This window comes from Branchiostoma belcheri, unplaced genomic scaffold, assembly GCF_001625305.1.
Source record: "Branchiostoma belcheri isolate BF01 breed outbred unplaced genomic scaffold, Haploidv18h27 scaffold1, whole genome shotgun sequence".
Lineage (NCBI taxonomy): Eukaryota > Metazoa > Chordata > Leptocardii > Amphioxiformes > Branchiostomatidae > Branchiostoma > Branchiostoma belcheri.
The window spans coordinates 10,966,224-10,973,911 of record NW_017802379.1 but is presented as its reverse complement, the minus strand read 5'-3'; the positions used below and the strand labels follow the sequence as shown (position 1 = coordinate 10,973,911).

Here is a 7,688-nt window from a genome sequence, read left to right as displayed (position 1 = left end):
AACTAGTTGGAAGAATGATAGATGCATGAATGCCTGTGTATGATTTAACAAACAAAATACTGACGCTATTATAAAAACTGCCAGACGCTCTTCTCCGCTGGAACAACGCAAGCTGGAGGTCAATGACCTGCGGTCGAACACGTAATGTGTATCGTCAACATTTTCTGCAAGGCATGACTTCGCCGAAGAAACCACTTTTTAAAATTTTAAGCTTTAAATGCTTCGACTCTGCGGCCAAAAATAACGAAGTTTGATATTGTCCCTGTTTGCAAGGACGCTATATGTTGTAGAAGCTCCTTGCTGTTTGTGATTATCGATTCAGAACTACGTGATACATTTTAGAGCGAGGCATTTTCCCATAGCCACACGCACATATTATACTTGATCGACAGGCGTTTCCCTTTGAAGAAGTTGCCGCCCCTGCCGTCGGCGCCAACAGTCTAGCTGGGCTGCTCCAAATTAATGATTTCGCCCGTCTTCGTTACAAACACGATCTTCACCGACTATAACCGAGGCTCTGTGATTGGTTTCTATGTGACAAATTTATATTCGCCTATCTTCGTTACAGTTCCGATCTTTACCGACTATATGTATAATCTACTAACGTTACTAGTATTATCTAGGTTCTCTATTCGAGTGTACGTGTATAGATTCAGGCGTTCGTTTGTTGTTGCTGACGGAAGACTCGTGGTAATATTCAGAGTCGTTTTTGCATATGAGAATTAATATGCCAAGCGCGAAGCATAATTCAAGGGTTCTTTACGCCCCATGGCTTTGTTGACACGCATCAAAAATTGATACATTTCGTTCGCCACGCTGTTGGGCCGGGCGTTCCCACGCACGTCGCCATAGTAACAGCACGTAGCAGCAGCGGCACTGGTAGACTCCCTGGCGCCGCAGACCACGTGGCGTTCCGGCGCGCCAATCACAGCGCGCAGACGGGGACCCGCCCACCAACCGGGCCGCAGAAGAGTTGAGACTCCGCCCAGAGACACCGCCTGTTAGACGACTGTAGCTTGTTCCGCCCTGCACGGCCGGCGCGGCTTTGTAATTTTCTTGTCCCGATTTCATCCCAAAATTTTTCACAGAGTCAACTTTTTAATATAGTCTGAGAACGAATGAATCTGCGTCAAATTTTGCATAAACACGTCAAGTTCGGGTTGTCCCGTACCGTGTTTATTTATTTTTCGGGTGCGTTGCCGTTTTTTTTTTTGGCCAAAAAATCGACTCCATTTTCATCGCACCCACTACATCGCACCCTCTACATCCTCGCGCAGGTTTATTCAAAACTACACAAACAATACATGAATCTGTTCCTTACAAATGTATTTCTCAATATATCCGAATCCAAGATCGCTATATTTACAAATTGTACGATTTTTCACGATCAAAATTGTCCGGCATTTCTGGACGCACGTTACGAAGCGCTCCCTCCCACTCGAGTGCAACACACGTCCACCGCTACGAACCCTCTGCATTCTCGCCAATCCTCGCGCTAATTAACTCAAAACCACACAAACTACATACGAAACTGTTCCTTAGAATGTATATTTTAAACATCTAAATCCCAGAATGGTAACTTTGCGAATTGTACGAAATTTTACGGTTAAAAACTGATTGGTTGTTGCTCGGAAGCCAGCGGCGGCGTGGGGTGACGGACAAAGAGTAAAATTATGTATTTCTTTCAAAATGCTGTTTTGTTTTGTACGACCAAAAATAGACTATTCTAGTAAATAAATTCAGGACTGAAAGAATCTTTCGGGAATACATATATACTGTATTTGTATGTGGGTTTATTGTGTATTTGACACAATTTTGGCGTTCATTCCACCGGGAAGTGTTCCGCGATCAGCGTGGGTTTCAAAACAAGAAACACAAGATCAAGAAACAAAGCTCCCGCTAATTAGAACCCTGTAACAATTCAGACCACAGCGATCATGTTTTCAATAAATATATTTGTGTACATGCACGTTTCAGAGAGGTAGAAATCTTAACTCAATCTATTAAACCACATTCTAGCTCAGGAATTTACGATCTTCACTGTTGGGTAAAAAATATCGGCAGATCTCATGAACATTTTCACTCCGCGCTATAGAAAATGTAAACAAACCGGGTGTGATCTTTCTCCGCCCACGGCGCGGGTGGCCTGCATATGAAAAGGACGTATTTCTGCGGAAACGCGGCCTTACGGAGAGGTGTTCTGCGGAACTTTCGCAAAGTTCTGCGAAAGTGCTCTCAGGTGCACTGCGGGACGTCGTGCGAAATACCGCGGTACGCCCTGCGAAATACCGCAGAACGCCGTGCGTAAGATTGCGGAACGCCGTGCGTAAGATTGCGGAACGCCGTGCGTAAGATTGCGGAACGTCGTGCGGAATATTGCGGGACGTCGTGCGGAATATTGCGGGACGTCCTGCGGAATATCGCGGTACGTCCCGCAGATCTTGATGCGTATTTCGTGGCCTGTACTGTATCTTACTATCTTTCTTGTTGTCTTACTTGCTATCTTACTATCTTTCTTGCTATCTTACTTGCTATCTTTCTCAGGGAGTTTGACAAACTGCAGCTCAGGGAAGAACTGGTTGTCGTGAGCTCCGTTCTGGGTCTGGTTAAACTGGAAGGTTCCCAGGTCATCACTACCGAACACCTCCTCAAACCTCCTGTCCTCCTGGGCTGGACGGGCCTGCAGGAGATCTGACGGGGTCTGGGGGAAAGATCAAAAAGAAAATTTAGGTAACATTCGTAAACTTTAAGTAAATGCATAATATTTACCTTCACACGAGGATGGTCTAGTTCAACAAACTACCAGTACTGCTCTGTTTATTTTTGCTCAAACGCAAATGTCACTTTGTTATACTTATATATATAGAATGTAGATTAGGCCACACCAAGTAAATTTTATGGATGACGTCCTTTGGAGACCCTAAATCTAATGCGAGAGGGCGAAAAAAAAACAAGAAGGGCCCTAAAAAACAAGATGCCTAGATTAGAAATATACTAGGAGACAACAAATGTAAGGACACAAATTGAATGAGGTGACACAGTGTAACAAGCAAGAAGTCTTTTATTCATCATCAAAACAGGTGGAACAGAAGTTGTCGTCCTATCCTGTTTTCGCGTTACGGGTTTCACGTCAATCTGACGATTTGCAGCACTGTCGTGACTCTTTGGTCATAGTAACAGGAAGCGGAATTTCTTGTTTTTTTTTCTAGGAACAGGCCAAAATCAATGCGCGCGCGGACGTCATCCATAAAATTTACTTGGTGTGGCCTTATATAGCAAAGAGAGAAAGGATCTGTATGGGTTTGTACAAAACCTATTTCCTTACATCATACACTTGAGCACTGCAGAAAAGTTTATATTCCTAATGTGACTTGACAAACCTTCCATCCAGAAACATATCTGTTCCCTTATCTCTGTTATAACTGAAAAGCGAGGAGAAGTTGAATTTATGTCATCTGCGATAGTTTTATTTTGTATATTGTATTCATCTAGTTTTATTTTGCATATATCTTTCTATCATGTTTTGTTTTGACCTGTACTTAGCCCAGGGTGGCAGAAATGTGCAATAAAGGTCGTCATTCATTCATTATTATTTGTGGTGACCAGCCCCTCCAACTCTGTCCTGCAACTTGCTACATAATTTGTTAACACCACAGGGTGTCTGCTACAGCACCACTAAATTAGTGTGGTACATGAAGCATGAAACTTTTAAAGTGAAGACATACCTGAGGAGAGATGTCAGTGTCCACTAGAGAGTCCGTGTCAGGAGACTGAGCCTGAGGTAGAACCACCACAGGTGCGATGTGCTCACTGTAGTCCTGACAGTGTAGCAGGAAGTTTGGGGGCTCCTGGAACACACACATCACAATCTTAACGTTGGCATCACATGGCGTAATGATAGGGTATTCAGCCTGGAAGCCATGGGTCCTAGATTCTAATCCACCTAGACATACCCCAAAGTTGTGCCCTTGGGAAAGACACTTTACATGACTTTCCTCTTTGTAACTCAGGAAAAAAAACATGCAAGTTTAAGAACCCACCACACCTTTTAAAAAAAGAGAGGGGCATATCCTAGTGTGCCACGCTCCAAATTCTACCATCTGGAGGTTGGTAATTCACTACAAATCACCCAGACAGAGGCCTGGCAAACCCATCTTATATTAGCCTCAAGGTTCACCCTTAATGATAACTCCACGTACATGTAGGATGGGCAGCTGTATCTTCAATCAAGTGAATAAATATGAAATTTAAGCTGAATTGTGCAACACAAGGACAATAAATTTTTTTTATCATTTCTTTACAAAGTAACCCTACTCCATTGCACATTCAGGAATCAAAGGTGCCAAAGTATGACGTCTCACGAGCGTGTTTAAAAGCTGGAAACACAGCTGACTACCATGTTTGTTTACATTATGTGGGAAAGGGACTTGTGGAACAAACCATAACTAGAAAGGTAACATTTGCAAAGCAAATGCATAATGTTTACCTTCGCATATGGTGTGCTCTGTTAATTCTCACTCAAACACATTCATACATATGGTCAGACAGGAGTCTAAATCTCTCCTGCTATAAAATTGCAACATGATGTATGCAACATAATGTAACCCAACACTAGTTACCATGGCAACAGACACAACATTGGTTCAGGTCATTGAGGTCACTGTTTGGAGAAGAAGAAGAAGAGGAAGAAGAAACTGAGCAAAAACAATATGTTTTCTTTGGTACACATAATTACCTCAGGGAGTTGTGGAACTTGCAACATGGTCCGGAAAAACTGCAACTTTCCTGCCGCGTGGTAGAACTTCTTCAACCTGCAGATATGGGAAAAACACAGGCAGTTCAAAAAACCATTCAAATATGTAAAATCTTCTGGAAGTTTTGGAGGCAGCATGCAAAATACCAGGTTGCCCAGTTACCCTGGGCAACCTATTTTTGGACCAAGGTAGACCAGTGTGCTACCTGGATTCTAAGAATCCCCCCCCCCAACGAAATTATGCCCACTTGGCTTGCACCACTGTAGCCGGTAGATGCTTTTTAATTTTAGGTATTAACGGCTATTACTAAGGGCTAACGGCTATTACTAAAGGCTGTTAGAAATATTGTCAAAGGCTTATGTATGTAACATTACTTAATAGGTGGGGCAACCTAAAATTCTGATGGGCAACCTAATTTTTGCCATAGGCTGCCCGTTCATTTTGTACACTTGGAGGTAAAAAAAGGCTGAAACTCACGCATGGAACTGGTGCAGAAACCTGTCCCTGTGTCCATCTAACACGTCTGCAGGCAAACCTACATGGCAAAAACAGATCATCAGAAACTATTTATTCCAGTTCACTGGACCTTCCTGCTTAACCTTAGCATGCTGAAGTATTAAATGACTTGTACAAAATGTAGTTTGGAAACAATTTTTATAATTGTTTACAGGGTTTACCAGCAGGCATAAGGCTAAGGATAACTATGAATTTCTGTTTCTCTGTATTTTTCAAGCTCTGATCAAAAATTAACACAATGTTAATCCAACTTAGCCCATACTTAACCACATAATCAAACCTGGCAACAGACTTACTGTGAATTCAAATCCGATTTAATACTATCTAGTACAAACACACATACATGTGTCTTCCTGGTGCTGGACACGATTTACAAACATGCACATGCCTGTCCTTGGTGCTGAACACAATCTACACACATGTACATGTCTGTCCTTGGTGCTGAACACTATCTTCACAAATACACGTCTGTCCTTGGTGCTGAACACTATCTACACACATACACATGTCTGTCCTTGGTGCTGAACACTATCTACACACATACACATGTCTGTCCTTGGTGCTGAACACTATCTACACACATACAAATGTCTGTCCTTGGTGCTAAACACTATCTACACACATACACATGCCTGTCCTTGGTGCTGAACACTATCTACACACATACACATGTCTGTCCTTTGTGCTGAACACTATCTACACACATACACATGTCTGTCCTTGGTGCTGAACACGATCTAAACACATACACATGTCTGTCCTTGGTGCTGAACACTATCTACACACATACACATGCCTGTCCTTGGTGCTGAACACTACCTACACACATACACATGTCTGTCCTTGGTGCTGAACACTATCTACACACATACACATGTCTGTCCTTGGTGCTAAACACTATCTACACACATACACATGCCTGTCCTTGGTGCTGAACACTATCTACACACATACACATGTCTGTCCTTTGTGCTGAACACTATCTACACACATACACATGTCTGTCCTTGGTGCTGAACACTATTTACATACATACACATGCCTGTTCTTTGTACTGAACACTATCTACACACATACACAGGCTTTTAGCTAGGGGGTGTCCAGGGTGTCTTTTGGACGCCCTGTACTGAAAATACTAAGAAATTGGACGCCCTACTTTTTGGTAGGACACCCTAAAGACGCCCTGTTTTTTTCCACTCCCAACCCCTGCCATGCACCTATGCCTCTCTTCAGCCTTACTATAAATACAAAAATGGTTTACTGAAGGACAAAAACTCAAATTCCTCAAAATTTGTAACTCAAAATGCAAAAAGTAGTGTTTGAGAGCATTTTGACTTTCAAAAAAGGCCCCCTAAAAAGCTTGTGCACCGTGCATCTTTGCGGAGCATAGCATACAATGCAAAAAATGGACGCCCAACAAAAAAATCCTAGCTAAAAGCCTGCACATACACATACCTGTCCTTGGTGCTAAATGCTATCTACACACATACACATTCCTGTTCTTTGTACTAAACAGAAATTACACACATACACATGTCTGCCCTTGGTAAATTGTGTTGGTAGATGTCATATTCTTAAGTTTAACACACTTACATGTATCTTTGTTGAAACCCTAGTCTTCACCATGATGAGGTACTTACATGAGTGTAGTTTGAACATGAGTTTGAGGATGAACTGGTACAGATGTGAGGAGTCCGGGTACTTACATGAGTGTAGTTTGAACATGAGTTTGAGGATGAACTTGTACAGATGTGAGGAGTCCAGGTACTTACATGAGTGTAGTTTGAACATGAGTTTGAGGATGAACTCGTACAGATGTGAGGAGTCCAGGTTCTTACATGAGTGTAGTTTGAACATGAGTTTGAGGATGAACTGGTACAGATGTGAGGAGTCCAGGTACTTACATGAGTGTAGTTTGAACATGAGTTTGAGGATGAACTAGTCGTACAGATGTGAGGAGTCCAGGTACTTACATGAGTGTAGTTTGAACATGAGTTTGAGGATGAACTAGTACAGATGTGAGGAGTCCAGGATGAGCGGCATGAGGGGGGCTATCCTGCACTGACCCGTGGAGGTCATGGAGTTAGACCGGGTCGGGTCAAGGGTCGCAAACACTGTGGGAAGACAAAATATGAGTACAGAACAGCACTGGTTGCCTCACATGTTATGTTATTATTTAATATAATGTGCCTGTTGTACACAGGGGTCAGTTAGGCTTCACCAATTTAATTTGTTGGTTGTCAGATTTTTTCAGAAAAAAATATGAAGTGACAGGGCAAAAAAAAATAATAGAAACTTTAATCAACTACTGTAAAACTGTAACAACTTGGAAGAAAAGGACGTTCCTCAACTGTTGGGGGCAAAATATGAGCATATTTGAGTTGATTCAGAATCTTTTTTTTTTTTTATTTTTTTAAA

General features: G+C 42.2%; 1 long non-coding RNA gene and 1 pseudogene across 1 annotated transcript in view; one reads left to right on the top strand and one right to left on the bottom strand.

Annotated features, from left to right (window-relative positions):
- The window catches only part of LOC109486555, a 46,349-nt pseudogene that overhangs the window by 22,322 nt on the left and 16,339 nt on the right, over nucleotides 1-7,688 (bottom strand).
- Nucleotides 7,047-7,688, top strand: part of LOC109488200 — a 961-nt gene continuing 319 nt past the window's right edge. Inside the window, exons 1-2 of the long non-coding RNA XR_002141321.1 lie at nucleotides 7,047-7,100; nucleotides 7,302-7,344. This is a non-coding gene — a long non-coding RNA (uncharacterized LOC109488200). The remainder of the gene's footprint in view (nucleotides 7,101-7,301; nucleotides 7,345-7,688) is intronic.